This window comes from Eptesicus fuscus, chromosome 7, assembly GCF_027574615.1.
Source record: "Eptesicus fuscus isolate TK198812 chromosome 7, DD_ASM_mEF_20220401, whole genome shotgun sequence".
Taxonomy (NCBI): Eukaryota; Metazoa; Chordata; class Mammalia; order Chiroptera; family Vespertilionidae; genus Eptesicus; species Eptesicus fuscus.
Genome location: NC_072479.1, coordinates 24,388,806 through 24,410,342, shown reverse-complemented (window position 1 = coordinate 24,410,342; position 21,537 = coordinate 24,388,806). Strand labels below are relative to the sequence as shown.

The following is a 21,537-nucleotide window of genomic DNA, read 5'->3' as shown; positions in this document are numbered from 1 at the left end:
ATTTATCCCAAACCTTAAGTTTTCCACTCAAATTCTGAGGATTAATAAAAGTCAGATACAATGTCATAGGAAGTGTTTGCTAGGACACTTTCCTAAAACTTCAAAGTTTTATTTCATATACAATACAGAACCTTCACTCTTTTGGGTTATCTGTTAACATACATTTGCATTTAAAAGTTTATATGTTGAATTTTTGTAGAGTTGTCTCCTCTATAGAAAAGAAGATAGGTATATTAATCTGTAAAGAAGTATTTTAGAAAAGCTGTTTATCTATTCATTTTGAAATAAAAGTAACTTCCATTTCTAATGGCCTTCTTAGTATTATATTCCACTTAGTAAAGTCTACCCTATCCTTAAAAAGCAAGGATGGTAGAATTGTGTCAGAAAGATTTTAATTTATATAGCCTAGTTATAACAAAATATTTCTCATCTTCAATAGTATCATTCAGCTAAAGTTTTTTTAAAAAAAGATAAAAATACCTAAAACATATTACTGTTTCTTAGGAGAGACAAAACAAAGGTTATGCAGGAGTCCAATGTAAGTAGATTCAAATTCAAGACTGGACACAAAATGCTCATTCAAGAGTCATTAAGAACCTCACAGGTAATAAGGCACTGTGCCAGGGGCAAGTGACTGAAAGATTAACAATCCCTGTTCTCAAACTGAACATCTCATGGAGGTGTCAAACATATAAACAATAACAAAATGTGAATTTTTAAAAGTGCTATGATAATCTGAGAAAGTAACTAGCAGAGACCTAGAAATGAGTGGCATGAATTATACATACAGCAGGAAAAGACAATCCCTAATACCTAACCAGCCTCACAGAAAGGAGGCTGGAAGAAAGTTTTAGCAAAAAGGTAACAAACTACCCAATTCTTTAACCCAGTAATTTAAAAGGAAACAATCATAATGAAGATAAACATCTACAAATAAAGATGTTCACTGGAGGGTTATTTAACACGAGAAAAACTCAAAACCCAAACATCCAACAATAAGGGAATAGTGATGGGATGGAATATTGTATTCATTAAAATGATGTTGATGAAAAACATTTAATGACATAAGAAAATTATATAAAGCTTTTTTAATATAAAGCTTTCCTAAAGCACACATTTACACCCACATTATTTCAAGCATGGTACTAGGTGTATAAATTTTTTAAGAGATCAAAAATAAATCAAAATGTTAACGCTGACTAATTTTTCAGAGGTAGGATTATGAGTGATCTTGTTTCATTTTTATGTTCTATATTTTTCAAACATTAAAAATCAGTATTGTTACTTTTTTTTTTATATTTTATTGATTTTAGAGAGGAAGGGAGAGGGAGAGAGAGAAATATCAATGATGAGAGAGAATCATTGATTGGCTGCCTCCTGCACGGCCCCTACTGGGGATCGAGCCGCAACCCAGGCATGTGCCCTTGGCCGGAATCGAACCTAGGACCCTCTAGTCTGCAGGTTGACGCTCTATCCATTGAGCCAAACCAGCTAGGGCTGTTACATTTTTAATTGGTAAAAAGATTATGTAAGTCACTGTGTTTTAGGAGTTCCCTTTAAAATCATTAATGATCCTTTTCATATTTTCAGTGGAGAATCTCTCTCCCCCAAAATTCCACAGAACCCATTCATTTAAATAGACTAGTATTTGTAAGTTGCTTTAAAAGTACCTACCAGATAGAAAGTAGCTGCACAGGTATTAATTTTAAATTTTCAGTAATTTTAAATACCCTTTATCTGAGTATCTAGTGTATTTTAGAGGTAGTCTATTTTTCATGGCACCCTGGCAAAAGAACATTTTTCCCCTTCTGCATTCTAACATATTTTAAGAGATGATTGCTGTCTCCCTCTGAGATTGTTTCCTTCAAAGAAAGCAAGAGGAAGAAATTCAGTCAAATACCAAGTTCCTCAAAGGAAAGACAGGAAATTAATGATGGGGATGAAATTTTAAAATATGGTCAACTGTAAAGACACACCTACAAAAATATACTCAACAGATTTATTAGAGAGTCTCTCTTAAGTCAACATTTCATGGGATTAAACTCTTAACACTAAAAAGAATATACACTTATCCAGAAGAAATGGAGAAATAATATGCCAGACTCTTAGTAGAGAGGACTATATGTAATTAGTTGGAAAATAATGTCTTCATGTGTTTTTATGAGCTGCTTCGGATGTGTAGAGTGGTGGTAGTAGTAAGGAACATCCCAGGGGAAACTGAAAAAAAACACAGATGGCAACCAACTGTTCCACATAAATAAAGGAATGATGAATTTGAACTTGCAAAGTGGAGGACAACTTAAGGAAGAAATCGAGGCTCTTAAGTTGTTTGTTGATTGTTTTTGCTAAAGTAGTTTTCAGTCAAGTCTGCACTACTCACTTATACTTTTGTGAAAATGGTTTCTTTTATTCAAAGTAATACTGATTTCTGCATCTAAATCGCACAAGACTGCAGAGAGACACAAAAACTGAGTGACAGGTGACATATCTGGGCTATCCACACATGTATTCATTTTTAGTTTTGACAAACTTACACATGCATAGTTTGTCCTTTTTAAATATCAGTTCTTTCAGTCCCCCTACTTAATTTTTGCCTCAGAGGCAATAGGTAGGCACCTTTCCTTTTAGTACCTAACTCCATCTCTATAAATAATACAATGTTCTTGTTTGCTTTTTCAGTTTGTTGTTTTATGTATATATAGGGTATCCCCCCCAAATGTATACACACCTTGAATGATTATAAAGTCAGTGTTTATTAACATACATTTCATTTTCAAAATTTTAAAAATTCTAGAGAAATTAATAAATTTTTTGTTGATATCGGTTTTCAAATTGATGACTGACCGTTCTGGTCCAGGCACTGCTGATGATGCAAAGCAATGAAATCACAAACGTCATTTCGTTCGGTATTGGTGTGCCCTCAATTCATCAACTGTTGCTGGTTTTGTACCACAGACTTTATCTTTTATATATCCCCATAATAAAGTCTAGTGGGTAAATTTTCTTTGTTCCAAGTTTAGTCTGGCTTTACCCATTATTTCAAATCAGTTAAACCTGAAAAGGAGTGAAAATTAAGTGAGTTACCAGCTGTTAAAGTGTGTATACATGCTTTTGGGACACCTTGTACACAGTTTTCAATACCATTCTTCCTCCCACCCTCAGTACAAACACAAATGTTCCCCAAAGTATGGTTATGTAGAGTATATAAAGAAAGTACAACTCAATAATAAGACAAACACAACCTAGTTAAAAAGGGACAGAGTACCTGAACAGACACTATATGTTACTGGAACCCAAAATGTCCATTAACTGATAAATGAATAAACAAATTGTGGTATACCTATACAATGAAATCCTATCACCAATAACAAAAATTGAACATGTTACATATATGTAACATGGATAAATTTCAAATAATTATGTTGAATCAAAGTCAGACCAAAAAAAGAACACATACTATACAATTCCAAGTACATAAAATTCTAGAAAATTCAAATTAACCTATAATCACAAAAGCAGATTAGTGGTTCCCTGAGGAAAGAGCAAGGTGAGAGAGGGGAAGAGGGGAAGATTACAAAAAGGCACAAGAACATTTTAGGGGGATGGTTGTGCTCACTAATTTGACTGTGGTGGCAGTTTCACCACAGTATACATACATCAAAACTCAGGTTTTTCTCTTTAAATATGTGCAGTTTACTGTATCTCAGTTATACCTTAATAAGCTAAATCTTCTTAAGAGTTCTAGACTCACATGTAGGGCTTTCTGACTATGGAGTTCACTGTACGGTGACTGACAAGACATTTTCTTTCTTTTTAAAAAAATGATTTATTGGGGTTACATTGGTTAATAAAATTATATAGGTTTCACGTATACAATTCTACAGTACATCATCATCATTAGTATATTGTATTATGTGTTCACCATCCAAAATCTAGGCTCCCTTCTTTTATCATTTATCCCATGTATGTTCTTCTATCCCCCCTACCCTTTTTCCCCTCTGCTAATCACCATACTGTTGTCTGTGTCTACAAGGTTTCTGCTTGTTTTGATATTTTGCTTAATTCTTTCACCTATTTCACCCTCCTCTTTCCCTTCCCATCTGACAGCTGTCAGTCTGTTCTCTGTATCTATGAGTCCTGTTTCCATTTTGTTTATTTTTTCATTAGAGTCCACGTATAAGTGAAACCTTACGATATCTGTCTTTCTCTGACTGGCTTATTTCACTTAGCATATACCCTCTAGGTCCATCGATGCAGTCCCAAAAGGTAAGATTTTCTTTTTTATGGCTGAGTAGTATCCCATTGTATAAATGTACCACAGCTTTTTATGCACTTATCTACTGATGGGAACTAAATCTGCGCTAATGTAAATAGTGCTGCAACGAACACAGGAGTGCATAAGACATTTTCCTTACACAACCCCCTCACACAAGCACAGAGCCAACGTCAGACTCTCTAGCTCCTTTCCCTCAATCTGGTCAGAGTCCTCAGAGAAGACAAACTCTGGCCAACATTCTGGAAGTTCAGGAAGGGAAGAAGGCTGAGAATCTTAACATAAATATGTAAACTCCACTTCCTCTCACTTGAGGATACTTTTTGGCAGGGAGCAGAGTTATATGCCATGTCTTTAACTGGAAATCTTAAATACATTTATTGAAAAACTAAATTACCTTCATAGCAAACTACAAGATGAAACATCAAGCGATAACAAGATAGTTAAAAGAAAATATTGGAAGGCAAACCTAAAAGAATCAAATGGTTGAAAATTTGGGGTGGGGGTGGGGTGAAGAAGACCTTCTATGTCCATACAAATTTTTTTAAGTCAACCTTCCAAGAAAGAATATTAATAAAACTCCCCGGCTTTATATTTTGTACTTTGGGGGGCAGTAACAAAAAAAAAACAAGTGATTTATCCAAGGTCATTTGGCCTTTTAAAGGTGAGGATTAAACTCAAATTTAAATCTGGAGAGAACTTAAGATTAAAAAAAAAAAAAAACAGAGTAGAAACCAAAATCCGAAGTTTTAGGTCCGGTGGCACATAGAATACCATAAAAATACATAGGCTCCGAGAAAGGTTGGCATTCCTAGCTAAAGGAATGCTGTGGCAAGAGGCCCAGAGGCAAAAGAGAATCAGGTAAGTTCCAGTGTTCAATTACATATATAAGGAAAGGGAGTGTAAGGTCAAAGGCAGGTGAATTTAAACCTTATCGTAAATCCATTATACTTGCATTGAATGACTGACTGATGTTTGTTTTTCTGATACCTGACATCAGAGGGTTTGATGCTAGAGGATCTCCTTTTCCTGATGCGTCATCACCTTCCCACTTCACACACTGCCGTTCCTTGTTTTCAGCCCTCTTCCTATTAGCACTGGTGCCCTTTAACTCAGCAGTTCTCCACCACAGTATTAGTTGTCAGGAGTGTCCAAAGTAAGTATCTGAAGTTTGTGAGTCAGCATAAAGCATCACTCATCTGATTTGCGGCATGGGCATGAGCAGAGAAGAAAAGGACAGAATTATAGAAAAGGAACTGAAAATCTTGCATAACTCTAGGTATCAGAAAGGTAGGATAGAGTATATGCTAATATCATCCTCATGTGTCCCAATAAGAAAATGTAAAAATTCAATAGGAAAAGATCGGTCCTAACCCATTTCACTTTAGCTGGTTCCTCTGATTTCTGCCTTTACAGATTTCTTTTTATTTTTTTCACTACCCAAAACACTGTACATCCCTCTTTTGATCAACAAGTTTATTATGATTATTACTCCAATGTTAAAGAAAGAGCAAGTCTTAGAATCCCATCTATAATACCCAACCAACAATTAAGTCTATAAATCTTAAAAGGATCGGAAGAACATTCAACAGGAGTGCACCTGTACAGTTTCAGCTGTGCTAATCACTGGAAAAATCATCTCTGGAGAGTAATCTTTTCAAGCATTTTTTTTTTACAATAATGGCTTACATACTAAATACCAGTATAAATAAACATTAATCATTTATATGTTTAAAATTACATATTAAATCTACATAAATCACTAAATGTTTGAAATTACATGCATATTCAATAAGAAGTAATAAAGTCTAAAAAAAAAGAGAAAGAAATTATAAAAGTCTAGTACAGATTTTCCTTTCTGGACCTAAGGAAGGCAGTTAGAAAAAAAAAACATATCACTATGCTTTAAACTTTGGCAGAGACCACATAACTACTCTTCTTACTGATGCCTACAGTGATTCTGCACCAGGTCATAAGCTAACTAACAGTTAATCCTCTAATTTCATGGAAAACAACTCTCAGAAAAATTTATAATCTGCAGCAAACAGATTTAAAAACTGAGCTCCATGATATTCCTATCAATGAAAAGCAATTACAAGAATATCATATTTTAAATTTTAAACCGCAGTATATGATTCAAATTATGGCATTTTACGTACTGCAACGTGCTAATAGATTACATATCCAACAAAAACATCTTTAGAACATCAATCCAGATGAAAGGAAAAGAGGTCACACGCCCAGTGAATAGTGAAAGTGGACATTTTAAGATATAAATTTTAGCTATTATAATGCATATAATCAGAATAAATTCTAAAACAGACAAATTAGTTACTGCATTGAAATTCAGAAATGGAAAAGATTTCCTATACAGAAGCTAAATCCTATTATCCTAACAACATTCTATGAAATGTAGCTGTTCTCCAGAAGTAAAACAGGTTGTCCTATGAATCCATCCGAGCAAAGTTAAAATTTCAAAGGTAAAAAGGTTTTAGAAAATCTCCAAGAAAAATTCCTTAACCTCATCTGCTTTACCTTAACAAATGCCTACGTCCTAAAACAATATGGCAAAAAAATACCGATTCAACATACTGACCAAAACAAAAGGATATATAATAGATGGGAAGTGTATGGTCCAGATTACAAATGTAGAAAACTTCAGTTAAAAAAAAAAATTTAATCAGTAATGACAGAAAGGTAAACTAATGCTGAGTTTTGAAGGATGGGAACATTTAGATAGACAAAAAGAGGGAGGGTCGTATCAGGTGACAGGAAGCACACACATAAAGTCACAGCAAAGGGAATGAGCAGGACTGTATGTAGGACACTGCCAGACTATGTGACTGTCATGTAAGTGAGCAGTCAGCAGTACCACAGTACTGCGACACTGCTCTCAATTCCCAGGAAACATGATTCATACTGTGTTCTATGTGAGTAGTACCCCATGCAGGTGTACAAAGAGATGATCCTGGTTAGGTGATATATAAAAACATCAGGTGGGATGCTCAACTCAAAGAAATTCTGTGAAATAGGGGAGCAAAACACGAAATAGATTTAGGCAGATTCAGTCCATATTAGCGTATCCAAGGATGGGTGAAGTCCCAAATAGGAGAACTGCATAAACCAGCCTATCTTGGATTTTGGTTTTGCTCCCTCTCCCCATGAAACCCCTATTAATATTTTTTAGAACCAGTGTTCTAAAAAACACTTTAGAAAACACTGAGCTATTTTATAAAAAGCCTCCAGAGTCAAGTTGCATGTTGATAAAGAGAAAAATGAGGAACCACTGAAAGTTTTAGTGAAGAAATGACAGCAGAAAAGCTACAACAAAAAAATAAATTCTGAGACAAATATGAAAGGTAGACTAAAGCAGCAGATTTGAGAATTTTGAGAGTAAAAGATTGTTTGAAATTCTTGAGAGAAAACTCACAGAATTAATACAATGAACAATAAATCCACACTGTTAATAATCAAGTTGTTTAAAAAGCGTCTTTTAAACAATCAAATACTTTTTAAGATTTACTTTTCAGAAAATAATAACTTTTACTCCTAAATTTATCATGTCTTTATAGTAGTTATACCAGTTCACAGTTAAGCAGTATAATCTCAGATTTCACAGTGTAAGCAAGCACTGGTCCATTCAAAACTATCCTTATTCCTTCCCCCAGAGGCCCAGGTGACAGTAATATAACACAAAGCAGGTATCCAACATTTTGAGAAACCATATTGTTGGGAGTTATCTTACATAGAAATATCAAATAATATTCTTAATAAAGAGGTAACTAAAAACATTGCATACTGTTTAAAATAGGTGATACACTCCTAGAAAAATCTTAATTAAAAAAGAATTTAAAAGAACTTGGTGAAAACTTTACCCATAGTTTATCTGGATTCCACAGGCAGAAAGCTTTATTAGTTTAAATTCCTACAATCATCTGTAATTATAACCCATGATTCCTAAATATATCCTAAGGCATAGCCAACAAACCTAAGGTTTTGGAAAAAACAAAGCACAGTCTTGAGTTGAATTTGCTTTGAAATTAATTTCATTACAATATGTATTTTAAATATAGATGCAACTATTTACTATATTGTTATAAATGAAGCAAAAACAACTGCATTTTAAAAATGGTCTTAAATAGAAAGTAATCCATATGTGTATATACCAGTAGATAAAGCAGTTCAAAAAGTCAGATCAGTTTATAACAAATGGACCTTACAAAAGATTGCTGAACTATAATCTTAAATTTACCATTTAAGTGAAATAGCAGTAACTTCTGTTTTAATGCACAGAATGGTAAATTATCAGTTAGTCTTACATCATTAATAGTCTTTAAAGATAAGTAGGTACTAAGCTGCTGTTTTTGAAGGAACAGGTGCTTTTTAACTGAAACTAATAAGAATCACCAATTTATGTCCTTTTAGTTTGAAGGAAGCCAATGTCTTTTCTGCTAACAAAAAATAAGAGCTAGACTAGAGCATAAATACACAGTACTATATTGACACAGCATGTATTATTTTTACAAAAATAAGCCCCCATGTTCATTCAAGTCACTTGGAAATGGCAGACACTGAGGCATGAAAACAAAAAGAATATTCTATGTCTAGGAGTTTACAGTGCTTAATAAGTAACTTAATATATAATCACAGGTGGACCTTCTGAAAGAAGACAATGCATACCTATAATGGAAATAGTTTCAATTTATCAATTTTACAATTGCCACAAAACCACCAAATCAATAAATCAAACCTGGCTATAATAGTCAAAACTTTGAAAACACTGATACTGCTACGTCCAAAGTAAAAAAAATCAATGATTTCCTTCTAATTTATAAAAACATCTCTACTACAGAAGTTTAACTTAGTTATAAATTCAAGACCGATGTTTTTCAAAACGCAAACTACCAGGCCCCACCCCGAATATGCTGAATCAGAACTGCAGAGGCAATGCCAGGGAATGTGCACTTTCAGTAACTCCCCCAGGTGATCTTCATGCACACTGATGCTGGAGAACCACTACTTCCCTGTTAGCTTTATAATAAGGTTTTGGATTTCAAGAACTAAAATCTCCTGGCTCGAGAGCCTTTTAAACTAAATTTCATTCATAGATTAATATTTCAAAAAGATTTAGGTAATAAACATGTTCTGGAAAAAAAACAAACAAGTACACAAAAAATTTATAGCAGGAATTAAAAGAAGAAACTTATAGGCCATTTTATTTTTGACTCAAGATTTAAGAGACACCTAAATAATTTTATAGACCAACGGGTGTTTGAAAACAGAACTGCTATCTTAAAAATAATCCAATCCACAATATTAAAAGCACAGTATTTCAAATATGTCCATATTTATTTACTCAGCTGTTAAGTAAATCAGGGCATGAACTGTTTACATTATACCAAATACAAGCAATGATTAAACTTGTAAAGCTAAACCTAAAAAAACCTGTTTATATTACACTACAAAATTTACTCTGGTCAGAAACTGATTTTTCATAAATTCATATAACTTTAACAAACTTAGATAAACATGTATAATGGAAAGAGCAATGGAGCAAAAACTAGAAGCCACCTAAAGTAGTTCTGGGTAATCCGGAAGCTAGCTCTATGACCTTAGGACCTTTACCTTCCAGGGCAGCGGCAAGGGTTGGGGGGGGCAGGATGGTTCAACTGATTACTCATCTCAGGATCATATGTTGTGAGAATCAAATAAGATACTATGTAAATACATTCTTAAACATTGTAAAGCAATTTATAAACCAAAGGCATTATCAAGAGAGCAAAATTTGAGAGGCACAGTCTTTAGTTGCCTGCTATAAAATAGAGCATTACGGAAACAATGAAAAACATAAAAACTGACCCTTCAGATTCAATTAGGTATAGAATACTATTTGTATATTCTGTAAACTATAAATATAAAGCATAAGAAATCAATTCAGTTACCTGTCCTATGTTCCCATTTCTAACATCTATTGTTTAAAGATACAAATGATATTAGATAGATCCGTGGTGGGCAAACTGCGGCTCGTGAGCCACATGCGGCTCTTTGGCCCCTTGAGTGTGGCTCTTCCACAAAATACCACGGCCTGGGCGAGTCTATTTTGAAGAAATGGTGTTAGAAGAAGTGTAAGTTTAAAAAATTTGGCTCTCAAACGAAATTTCAATCGTACTGTTGATATTTGGCTCTGTTGACTAATGAGTTTGCCGACCACTGAGATAGACCACGAGTTGATAATTGTCACAATTGCTGTTTTCAATCTCTCTCTATACTTCCATATATTTGACAATTTTCGTAATAAATTTTAACGAGGCAATGTATATGTTTGTTTACAAAACATCTAAAAAGCTAAAATATATCTCATTAAAAGTTATTTCTTTTTTTAAATTATTCCCAAAACTATTTTATAATTTTCTTTCAATGTTATCTCAGATTCCATAAATTCCAAAGTAAGCTGCTCTCAGTACCCTTCTATATATCATGACACTTACTAGAAAATAATTACTCTTTTTCAAATAGGTGAGTAAATATTCTTACCCAAACTGCAAAAATACAATTCTTTTAAGTTTCCGCTTCCTGATCTTTATTCCTTTTTTCTTTGTGGAATTTTTTCTTTTGCTCATTCATTCCAAAATTCCAAAATTAAGAAGTGAAAACAACCAGTTTCAACTGCATGTATGTGTAAAAATATAACAGGAAATAAAAGAGCAAATAACTCCTTTTTTTCTAACAGTAGTATTGAAAAAGACCAGTGTTAGTAGTAATTAGCCATTCCTCTTAAAATCTGTGAATCTATACAACTCAATTTATATGGTAAGAGACTGTTACATCCAAAATGAAGTTAACATGTCTGTCAAAAAAAATGAAATCCCCAAATCAAGGATTTTATCAAAGTGTGCATAACAATGTACAATTACTCCTCATATATCAAACTAATTGCTCAAATAATGTCCTTTAACCTGGAGGCCATATTCTACAGATTGAAAAAGCATAAACCACCTTTCACCTCAAGCAGATTTGTTTAGCTTTAACTTAATAAAATTTATCTATAGCTCAATAGCTCATGTTTTATTATAGTTTGTGAAGGAATCATAAGTGTTGAAACTTAAATGTAGATAGAAGGACAATAATAGCTTGTGGTTTATAATTAAAACTGTATTTGGTAATATCCACACATTAATTTATTCATTACTTGAGAGCTAATAAATCTGTTTCTTCTCTGCCTAAAGAGATAGTGTACCTTAATTATTTTTACTTGGGAGGGAGGGGGACAGAGCAAGTGGGCAGGGAAGGAAACTCATCAGTTCAACTGTCACTATACATTTGGTTTCTAAGCATTAAAAACTCCATTTTCTTTTATGTGTAATATATTTGAGGAGATACATAGAAACCACTTGTTCGAACATGGTCTTTAATAACTTTGCATGTGTCCTGCTGCAAGTCCTTATTTGTATTATTTAAAAACAAGTAATTGTAAAACTCAGTAAATCCATGAAAGGCAAACTGTTGGAAGATGAATAACAAACAAAAATAATTACTAGACCTTATTCAAGCAAGGTTAATAATTGTACATGTTTACTTTAGAATGTTTATAGCACACAAGCTAAAAAAAATAATGGTAAGACCACTATGATGCTGGTAGGTACCCTTTATTTGGTGTCAATGCTAGGTGGCCACTTACAATGCAGCTATTACATTCCTTATTTATTTTTCTAAGTGTCTAGATATCATTGCCCCTATTATTTTATCATAAGCATAAATCAAGTTTCTCACCTCATCTCAGAATCCTACATTTAACCCCTAGCATCAATTTAAAAACCACGATTTCCCATATAGTTGCAGAAATCCCCCTAAAAGAGTCAAGAATTACAGGAAAATGAAGACAAAACCATCTTATACATCTAAATGAGGATGCCAGTAATGACAACTGCAATAAAAATCAAGAAGGCGTACTCTGAATTTTCACCATTTTAATAAAACAAAATCATGAAATTTTAAATTAAAGGTGGCGCTCTGTCCTCAACTCACCCGATTGTGACTCACTTTTGCAGACTATATGGTAGGCAATAACACTTTTTCAAAGATCTTAGCAGTTACACCCAAGCCAAAATCAGGACAGATTCACCCTTAATTACAGCAATTTAACTGTCTCACCCAAAGCAAGGTAGAAGCTAAAAACATCCCCCTGAAATCATGACTAAATAAGCCCATTTCATATACTAGCTTTCAAAGGCTCCTTTAAAGAAAATGTTTCTATTTACTTCAAATTTGAACTCATCAGGTGGAAAAAGAAAAAGAAAAAAAAAAAAAAGAGAGGGAGGGGGGGACCCAGCAGAAAGGCCAACTACAAAAAGCGATTCCCCTCCAATCCTGCTAATCCCCCCAATCCGTCTCTGCCACTCACTCACAAGGATAAGGAGTCTGGGGAAGGCTAGCAGCAGGGCAAGCGGTGAAGGCCCTCCATTCACTCATGTGGGCCACCATCCAAAGGGTTACACACCCTCTGTTCAAGGAGAGCCTCATACAAAGCAGATCCTTACAAGTACTTCTTATTATAAAATACGCCCACGCTGTACAAGAGCGTTATTTTAAAGTAAGACTGTCCTCAGGTGGAGGAGGTTAAACACAACAAAGGCTTCCATGTTGAAAGGCAGACAGTCCAGATTCAAGCATATACCTACACACGTATGAAAAAAAAAAATCCGTAAGTAATTTATCATGAACAGCAATCGATACCAACAGGAGCCATTAGATTATTAATAAACCCAGAAAAGTGGGATGCATAGCAGCTAAAGTGGCTGGCTGCTACGATCTAACCCCAGGGAAAGGTAAAAATACGCCTGCGGAGGAGGGTCAAGCCCGCCGCAGATTCAGAGACCCCTGCAGCCCACCTGAGCACCCCCTGCCCCGGACGCCCAGCCCGCTGCACCGCACAGGATGCGAGCACACTTTCCAGCACTGCGAGTCCCGCAGAAAACTGGTGAATGAAATGCGCACAGAGACCAACCTGGCTAGTGCCCGCGGCGCAGAACCAGGGGTCGCTAACTAGCTTAGCCACAGGATTCTCCTGCAAGACAGGGAGCCTATCCCCAACCCCGCACCTGGAACCCGACTCCTTCTCACCGACCCTTTCTAAAAAGGGGGTGCAGGACGCAGGGTGCCCCCCCCGCCCCTAAACTAAATCGAAAAAATGCGAATCGGAAGCAGCCGGGAACATCCTGGGGAGGGAGGTTGGGGGAAGACAGGAGACGCCAAGAGAAAGGCGAGACGAGACGGCTCTCCAACTCCCAGGGAAACGCCGTCGTGTGATAAGAAACAGGCAACCAGCCCCACACAGGGGCTGGCGAGGGGTCCCCGTCGGAGACCCAGTGGGGCAGAAGCCGGGGATTAAAGGGGTGACCCTCTCGGGGCGCGGGGAGAGAGCGCCGGGCACCGCTGCCCTGAAGGTCACCACGCGCCGGGCGGGGGCGGCTGGCGACGGGATGAGCCACGGCTCTGCCGAGGCGGCTCGGAGGAGAGCGGCGAGTGTACGCACGGCGCCCCACCGAGCCGGTCCCTCGGGCCCTGGGCGGGGACTCCCGGCCGGACCGCGCTAAGGCGCACTCCCAGGAACCCGCTCACCTTTACGATCTCCCGTGCGGGCGCGGCAGAAGACAACCTGCAAGAGGCCCCCCCCCGAACGCCCCCGCCAACTTCTCCCGGACCTGCTGAAGCCGCCGTGGGGCGCGGGGCACCCAACTGTCAGGACCCCCTCCGCGACTCCCCGACCCCCGTGTTCCGCCCAGCCTTCCCGCAGGTGACCTGCCCCATCGCCCCGGCCGCGGGCGGATGGCGGCCGCCACTCACCTCGCCCGGCAGCAGGAACCATTTTCCAAAGGAGAAAAGGAAGGGGGGGGGGGCTGCAGGGGGTCGGGGGCTGGGTGAGGGACAGCGGGGAGCGCAGAGACCTGGGGCTCGGTCCTCGGCGAGTCCGCAGCCTGCTCGCAGGGCTTAGCGCGCCACGCGGAGGTGAGGTTGCACCTCGGGGATGAGGCTGCGGAGTCGAGAGGCTCGGCGTCCACCAGCCGGGGCTCCCTACTCACGCTGTACAGTGAGGAGGCGGCAGAGCAGGAGGCGGCACCCGGCTCGGCCCCCGCCCAGAGCCCGGCAGCCGCCGAGTGGCCGCCCGGGTCCCCGCAGGACCCGCCTCCTCGGCTCCGCAAAGCCGCACACTGGGCGCGCCGCGCTCGGCACGGGTAGCTCCGCCAGCCTCACGCCGCCATCCGCAAAGGCAGCGGCGGGCGGGGTGCAGACCCCTCGGTGAGCACCGCAGCCCGACCCGCTAGAGGCGGGGCCCACGGCCACTCGGCGGACGGCCGAGCACGAGGGGGGCTGCGCGCAGCGTAGGGCTAGAGCCCCGTTTGCACCGGGTGGCCCGCAAGATCGTCGGAGTGGGCAGGGGGAAAGAACTCTCACCCGTTCCGGTCTGGTGCTCCCTTCTCTTCACACCCACACGCCTCCCGCTCCACGCTGGCGGCGCAGCTGCTCCCGCTGCCACTGCCGCCGCCGCCGCCGCCGCCGCTGCCGCCTCGGCTGGGCGCGGTCACGTGATGCGACCCGCGGGGAGCCTGGGGGCGGGCGGGCGCGCGCGCACGCGGTGAGAGCCGGGCTTGGACCGGGACTGGGAGCCCGGCGGCGCGGAGGGGGCGTTTAAGGGGAGGACCCAGCGAGCGCGCCCCCAGCTGGCGAGCGCGCGCCCGGCGGTGAGAACTTGCGGCGCGGTCCGGAAAGGGTGCTGGAGTGCGGGGCGGGGGGGACCCACGCCTCCGCCCGGCCCTCCCTCTCTTCCTTCCCAGAGCGCCGGGACTCGCCGCTGCCCCCGCCCCCTGTCTCAAGCGCCTTTCCTCCTGCCGCCGCCTGCGATTGGCTGAGAGGGTCTGACGTCCGTGTTTCCATGACGTAGCGGGGCGGGGGGGTGGCGAGGGCGGAGGGGGTGGCTGGGGCGTGCGGGGCGGTGACGACGTCAGTCACAGCTGCTGTGCCGGCGTGGGGTCGGGTCCTCCCGCGACTGTGGAGGCTGGAGAGCGCCGACTGCCGCAGGCGGACGCGGGCACTTTCACCCGGGGCCCCGCCCGAGCCGCCCTCGGCCCGCGCGCCTCCGGAGCCCGGGAGCAGGGCCGCGGGCGTGGGAGGGCGAGCGCTCCCGGGTCCGGCAGGTTCAGGCTGACCATTTGTCAGCGGATTTGAAAGGCTTCTCGCCGCTTCTCTTCACTCCCTACCGGACCCGTTGCCTGTCTCGGGCCGTGACGCACACGCCGGACAACCCCAGTGCCTCCCAAGTCGTTTCCTTCTGGGGGAGGAGAGCCCACCCTCCCTAACGAGTGCCGGACGCCCCTTCTCCCTCGCTTAGGGTCGGCCTCGCAACCTGGGGTCCCTCTTCAGCGCCCGAAGGGTTAACCGGCGTACCGGGCGCCCGCAGGCCCCTCGGGACCCGCGCTTAAAATCCCCGCGTCTTCGTTTGGCTTTGCTTTTTCTACCGCTGCCCAACTGTTGGCTCTTACAGTTCACTTGTACCGTCTTTACCCATCACCCTTCTTTCGTGTGGGGAAAAGACAAAAAAAACACACAAACACCGAGTAACACGCGGAATTGAGATGCTAAAAGGTAGTCTGCTTTGCCCAACCTTCAAGGGATTTTGCAAGTTAATCAGAACCATCCATCGTGACATCTACTTTAAAAATAAAACGGTTTTCCTTCCTACACACAGATACACAGATATGTCAAGATTAGTGTCTTACCTAAGACACTGCGCTCCATCTTCCTTAAATCGGCTCTATTTGAACTAACCTTCGCGGCTCCTTCAGGGACCTTGTCATACTTGTTTTCAGTACCACTTAACCAGGGCAAAGAGATGACTTCTGCAGTCTCCTCCTTTCTCTTAATTCCAAGACTGGAAAAATTACTATTTGTAACGTCTTCTTAAAAGCATACCGGCGATGTGAAAGGCTATATTATGTATATTCACTCTCTGATAGCTTTTATTTTTTAAAGCTTTAGAAACAAAATATGTAAAAGTTTAGAAAGCAAAAACTCCTAGTTAATCCTGTTGAAAATGAACTTTTTAATTAATTTGTCTTACCAGGAAACACAGTACCAAGTTGTGAGCTGTTCCCTTGACCAGCAAAGTTAGCACTGGGCAGAATGACACGGTTTTTCCTCTCGTTAATCACTGTTAAGGAATTGGTTAGTGTGGTACAATAGCCCTTCCTGACATTATTTAAAAACTTAACAGAACATATTAACTTTTCAAAACAGCCTAGAGACATTTAAGAATAATTGGCTTTTGTCCAACTTTTCCTACAAGGAAATGACAATAGAAAATTGAATTATGCATTCTACTGTAATCAAGAATATGACATTAAAGTAATATACTGTATCTATGCATCGTTGCTATAGTGCACTAGCAAAATGGATAACAGATTAAACTAGAATTTGTTCACTTTGTGGGTTTGTTACAGCTCCAAATTATAAAATATACACTCTTAAAGTGTTGTGGTCATGAAAAATTACTCAGCGTGTTCAATTTAGAACATGATTTCAATGGAGATTTTACTTATAGCGATTATATACATATACATCCAAGAACAGACTTATATGTATTATTTTCATGAAATGTGAGTCACAATGATTTACAGTAGTAGTCAAGATGATTATACTCTGTAGTTTGATTTCTATATTTTCATTCCTTAAGTAGCAATAAAGGCTGAAAGCAATATAGAAATAACTGCACATTAGGAAATTCTTTTTTTTCTCCCTAAGGTTTAGTATTGAAATCTCCTTATGTTTCAATGCCATATGTCTCAATGTAAAAATCAAGAAAATATTTGATCACTTAATTAGCATTTCCTAAAGAAATAGGGCTACTGGAATTCAAAGATGCTACTGGATATATAACCATATCTTCTTAATGTTTGACCTCATCCCATAGATTTAATTGATCTATCTTATTATAATAAGAACAGTATAATAATGCAATTTATTGTCAGGAGACTTAATCTTAAAAAGTTCTCTTAACATTCTTTGAATATCTTTTTAGTTACAATGCAAAATTTGTAAAAGTATTTAAATCCTATGGCCAGTTACTATTTATGTTGTAAACATTGTTTGAAGATAGGCAGTGTATTCAAAATAATGTATTTTGCAAATTATTAAAGTAATTCCTTCTAGAGGAATAAATCTAAACTGTTGACATCGTTTCTGATAAGTTGATCAACAGGAACTAATCATGTGTAACTCATGGAGACAGTTTTCTAAAATCCTCAGTGTAATCAAGTGTAGAAGAAACATTAAGATTTTTATTCCCTCAAGAATCTGTTACATATATCTAGAAACATGACAAAATGAAGACATCCAATAGCAGCATATTTGAAAACTATATCATTTCCTCAAATACACACTTATATATATGTGAATGCCTCAGTTCTGATCATTGCAAAATGCTAAAGAGAACTGGCAGGTATAGGGAAGCAGGGGAGGAGGAATACTCAATGCTTCATTAAAAAGTAGTTGTATATGTTCTCAAATTTTCATCAACCTAGATAACTAGAGAGAAGTCAAGAGAAACATTACTTAGCTGAAAACCACAGAGAACTGTTACCTACTAGCAACAAATTAATTACATTTGCTGCATTAAATGAAGTATGATTATGGGAAAGCCTACAATAAGAATTTTCAGGTCACATAATGGAAAATTTTTATAGGTGAAAAATGCAAAATGGTTAGATGTCATCGTTTGACAGGAATTATTTAGCACCATGTATTCTTCTAGGTAGAAAGCATTGTTTTCTACCCCAAATATTGTATAATCTAGGTCATATAGAGTACCGTTCTAAATCCAAATTCCAGAGAATCCAAAAAGGGAAAGCTCATATTTAAATGTTCTTGAGGATTTGAACTTGACTTGTGCAAGGATGATATATAGGATTTAAATTAATTCAAAAGGGGATAGGCAGTAGAAATGCCAGGAAAAACTACCTGGGAATTAAGAAGTTTACTACATCCATGTTCCTATCCTTTCATTATCCATGAAACATATATTTGCTACCTTTGATATCCTTCACCTACGTAAGTGGAACTCATTTATTTTCACACTAATAATTGTGAGTTACATAAGGTTGTTGTGAGATTTTGGTGTGATATCTATATGATGTTCTTAACAGAGTACTTGATGTATAGTAAGTGTTCATAAATATCATTATTACTCATAAGCAGTCATTCTTTGCCCCTTATTACAAGCAAATGTACTGCAAACGAGAATGTACATATTTACTTAGTTTAGTTGCTAGGTGTTTATTATTCTAACATTAGAAGTTCAGAGGTAGGTGATGGCATGATTGATTCAGATCCTGGCTGCAGCCCTCAAGGACCCAGGCTCACAGCTTTCTGCTCGACCATCCTCAGTGTATAATTACTTCAATATATTTTAATGTTAACAATAGGACAATCCACAGGATTTTCTCACGTTGGAAGCAAATCTTACATTTCCATATTTTTAGTGCTTATATTCTTACACAGTTTTTCATTGCTGCCACCTTTTATTTTAACTTCTTTGTTTTTCAGGACATTAGAATGTGAGAAGAATCACCTGTGTGTGCTGAGGAATGCAGATTTCTGGGCCCACACAGAGTTTCTGCTTGAGTCTGTTTGCAGTGTAGCTAGCAGCTACACATTTTTTACAGTCCCATTAGGTGATTTTGAAGCCCCTCACCATCTCTGTTTCCTTCCTTTGCCATATCTTTTGTTGTGTTTTGCATTAGTTCTTCTTTCTCTTTCCCTGGCTATTTCCAATACTAAGTTCTCAATTCTAACTTCTATAAAGTTCCCCAATTTTCATGGCTGTAACCCCTCATTTATTCATTAACCATTTGATGACTCTGACAGCTGTCCTCTCACCTTACTAAGGTAAAAATACAAAGATGTCTGTTTAGGAGGCATTAGCAAAAAGGTCATAGTTTATCTATCCATTTAAACAAAGAAGCTTTTATTAAGCACTTATTGCATGCCAGGCCTAACAGAACCTGACACGTAATAGGTGCTTAAAACAAAAATAGGTTGAAATGAATGAACAAACAAATGAACTATCTTCTCTCTGATGATGAATTCTAAATTTATATCCACTGCCTTGCTCCTTTATTCTGGTGACTGAGTCCCAGGTTCATTTTTTCCCTCCAGACAGAAATATTGGAAAGAAGCCAATTTACCAGTCATCTAAAAGCCAAGTCATTGAAGGCCAATTTTTTGACTTATGTATTTTTGATGGCAGAGAAGAAGGAGGTCAAGGGAAATGAGCTGAGAATGCTGGGGAATGGGAGAGGTCAGAAGAAAGTAGGATTTAAAACAGATGGAGGTGGTTAATTTGGAAAAAAAGGGAACATCTTTTTTTCTGATATAGATGAAAAAGGCAAAAAAAAGTGTGAAAGAAGAGTAAAAGTTGAAGTTTAGAAGTAGGAGGACTTAGGATAAATGGCATCATAATATTCCATGTATAATAGGTACTTATGGTGATCAGCCAGAATTGAGGAAGACTAAGGACTAGAATGGACAGATTAAAGAAACTGAAGGATGAGCAAATAATAAAATGTTATCCAATGCTTACATAAATTCAGAGTATGATTTTATAGCAATATAGGTTTTCATAATATTCTCCAGTGACTCAGAATTAGGGTTTCCCATTATGGTTACTAAGGACAGTTCAAAGGAGTCTGGTGCAGTAGGGATGGAGATGAACACTGATAATAGACGGCATTAGTCTGTTAGGGATGCTATAAAATACCACAGAATGGGTAGTTTCAATATGTTTTTTTTTTTCATTGATTTCAGAGAGGGAGAGAGAGAGAGAGAGACAGAAACATCAATGATGAGAGAGAATCATTGACCAGCTGCCTCCTGCACACCCCTTACTGGGGATCGAGCCCATAACTTAGGCATGTGCCCTGATCAGAATCAAACCCTGATTCATAGGTCAACATTCAACCACTGAACAATACCGGCCGGGCAGACTGGGTGGTTTAAAAAACAAAATTATTTTTTCACAGTTCTGAAGTCTAGAAGTCCAAGATAAAGGTGCCTTAAAGGTTTGTTTCTAGTGAGACCTCTCTTCCTGGCTTATAGACAGTCACCTCCTTGCTTTGTTCTTTCCTCTGTGTGCATGCATGGAGCAAAAGATCTCTGGTATCTCTTCCTCTTCTTATGAATCCTAAGAGATTAGAGCCCATGCCCGGCTAGTGTGGTCAGTGGTTGAGTGTTGACCCATGAACTAGGAGGCCATGGTTTGACTCCAGGGCAGGGCACATGACCCGGTTGTAGGCTTTATCCCCAGTGAGTTGCATGCAGAAGGCAGCTGATCGATGATTCCCTCTCATCATTGATATTTCTATCACTATCCTTCTCCTTTCCTCTCTCTGAAATCAATAAAAACATATTTTTTTTAAAAAAGAGATTAGGGCCCCATCTTTGTGATCTCCTAAATGCCCTATCTCCAAATATCATCACACTTGGGGGGTAGGACTTCAACATTTGAATTTGGGTTTGGGGGACACAATTCAGTTCATAATACAGACTTATCTGGAGAGCATTTTTCAGAATTAATATATCAGGGTCCTTCCTCAGATCTACTGGGTCAGATTTCCTGCAGGTGGTAGAAATAGAGAACTCAAAAGTAGAGCAGCCATTTGTGCACAAACAGATATCAGCCCAGGTGATTACTGAACCTGGAAATGAGTCATAAGCATGGGGTTTTAATGGTGGGAAATGTAGCCAGACCTGAGTGAGGCAGGGAGCTGGAATTGAACCCCCTGTAAAGCCGGAATCCTGCCTTCTAACCAGTGATATGCTGATACCAGTTCTTACCAGTGTCCTTGCTCAGCTCTTCCCCAAACTCCCACATGTATCTGCAAGCCAGTCAGTATTTGAATGCCTGCCATGCAGAAGACATCAGCTGCCAAAGGGGCTTGCAGTGCAGTGTATCGAAGAAAAGAGACTTTGCCCTTTTCTCTTCCTCCATCCTCCCTATCCTCAACACTAAAAGAGCCATAGCTTCTGGAAGGGAGGGAGGAGGGGAATAAAAGTGCACAGAGACAGTGTAGGGGAGGGGAATCCTTTGACTCAGATGGAGATTCAAGTTTGTAACAGCAGTGACCTAGTAAATTTTCATAGTTGAAAGGTCCCAGAAAGTTAAAGAATCTCCTTCAAATATTGTTAAAGAACAGGTTTGGGGGAATCATTGGATC

At 39.4% G+C, this 21,537-nt stretch overlaps 1 protein-coding gene across 5 annotated transcripts in view; it reads right to left on the bottom strand.

Moving 5' to 3' along the window:
- Positions 1-15,102, bottom strand: part of ATP2B1 (ATPase plasma membrane Ca2+ transporting 1) — a 136,337-nt gene extending 121,235 nt beyond the window's left edge. For 3 of the 5 annotated variants that reach the window (XM_054718802.1, XM_008143778.3, XM_054718804.1), the window contains exon 1: positions 14,726-15,102. The gene's annotated coding sequence lies outside the window, so the exon portion shown is untranslated. The remainder of the gene's footprint in view (positions 1-14,725) is intronic. The other 2 variants (XM_054718803.1, XM_054718805.1) reach the window with 1 other exon arrangement.
- Positions 15,103-21,537: the final 6,435 nt, after the last annotated feature.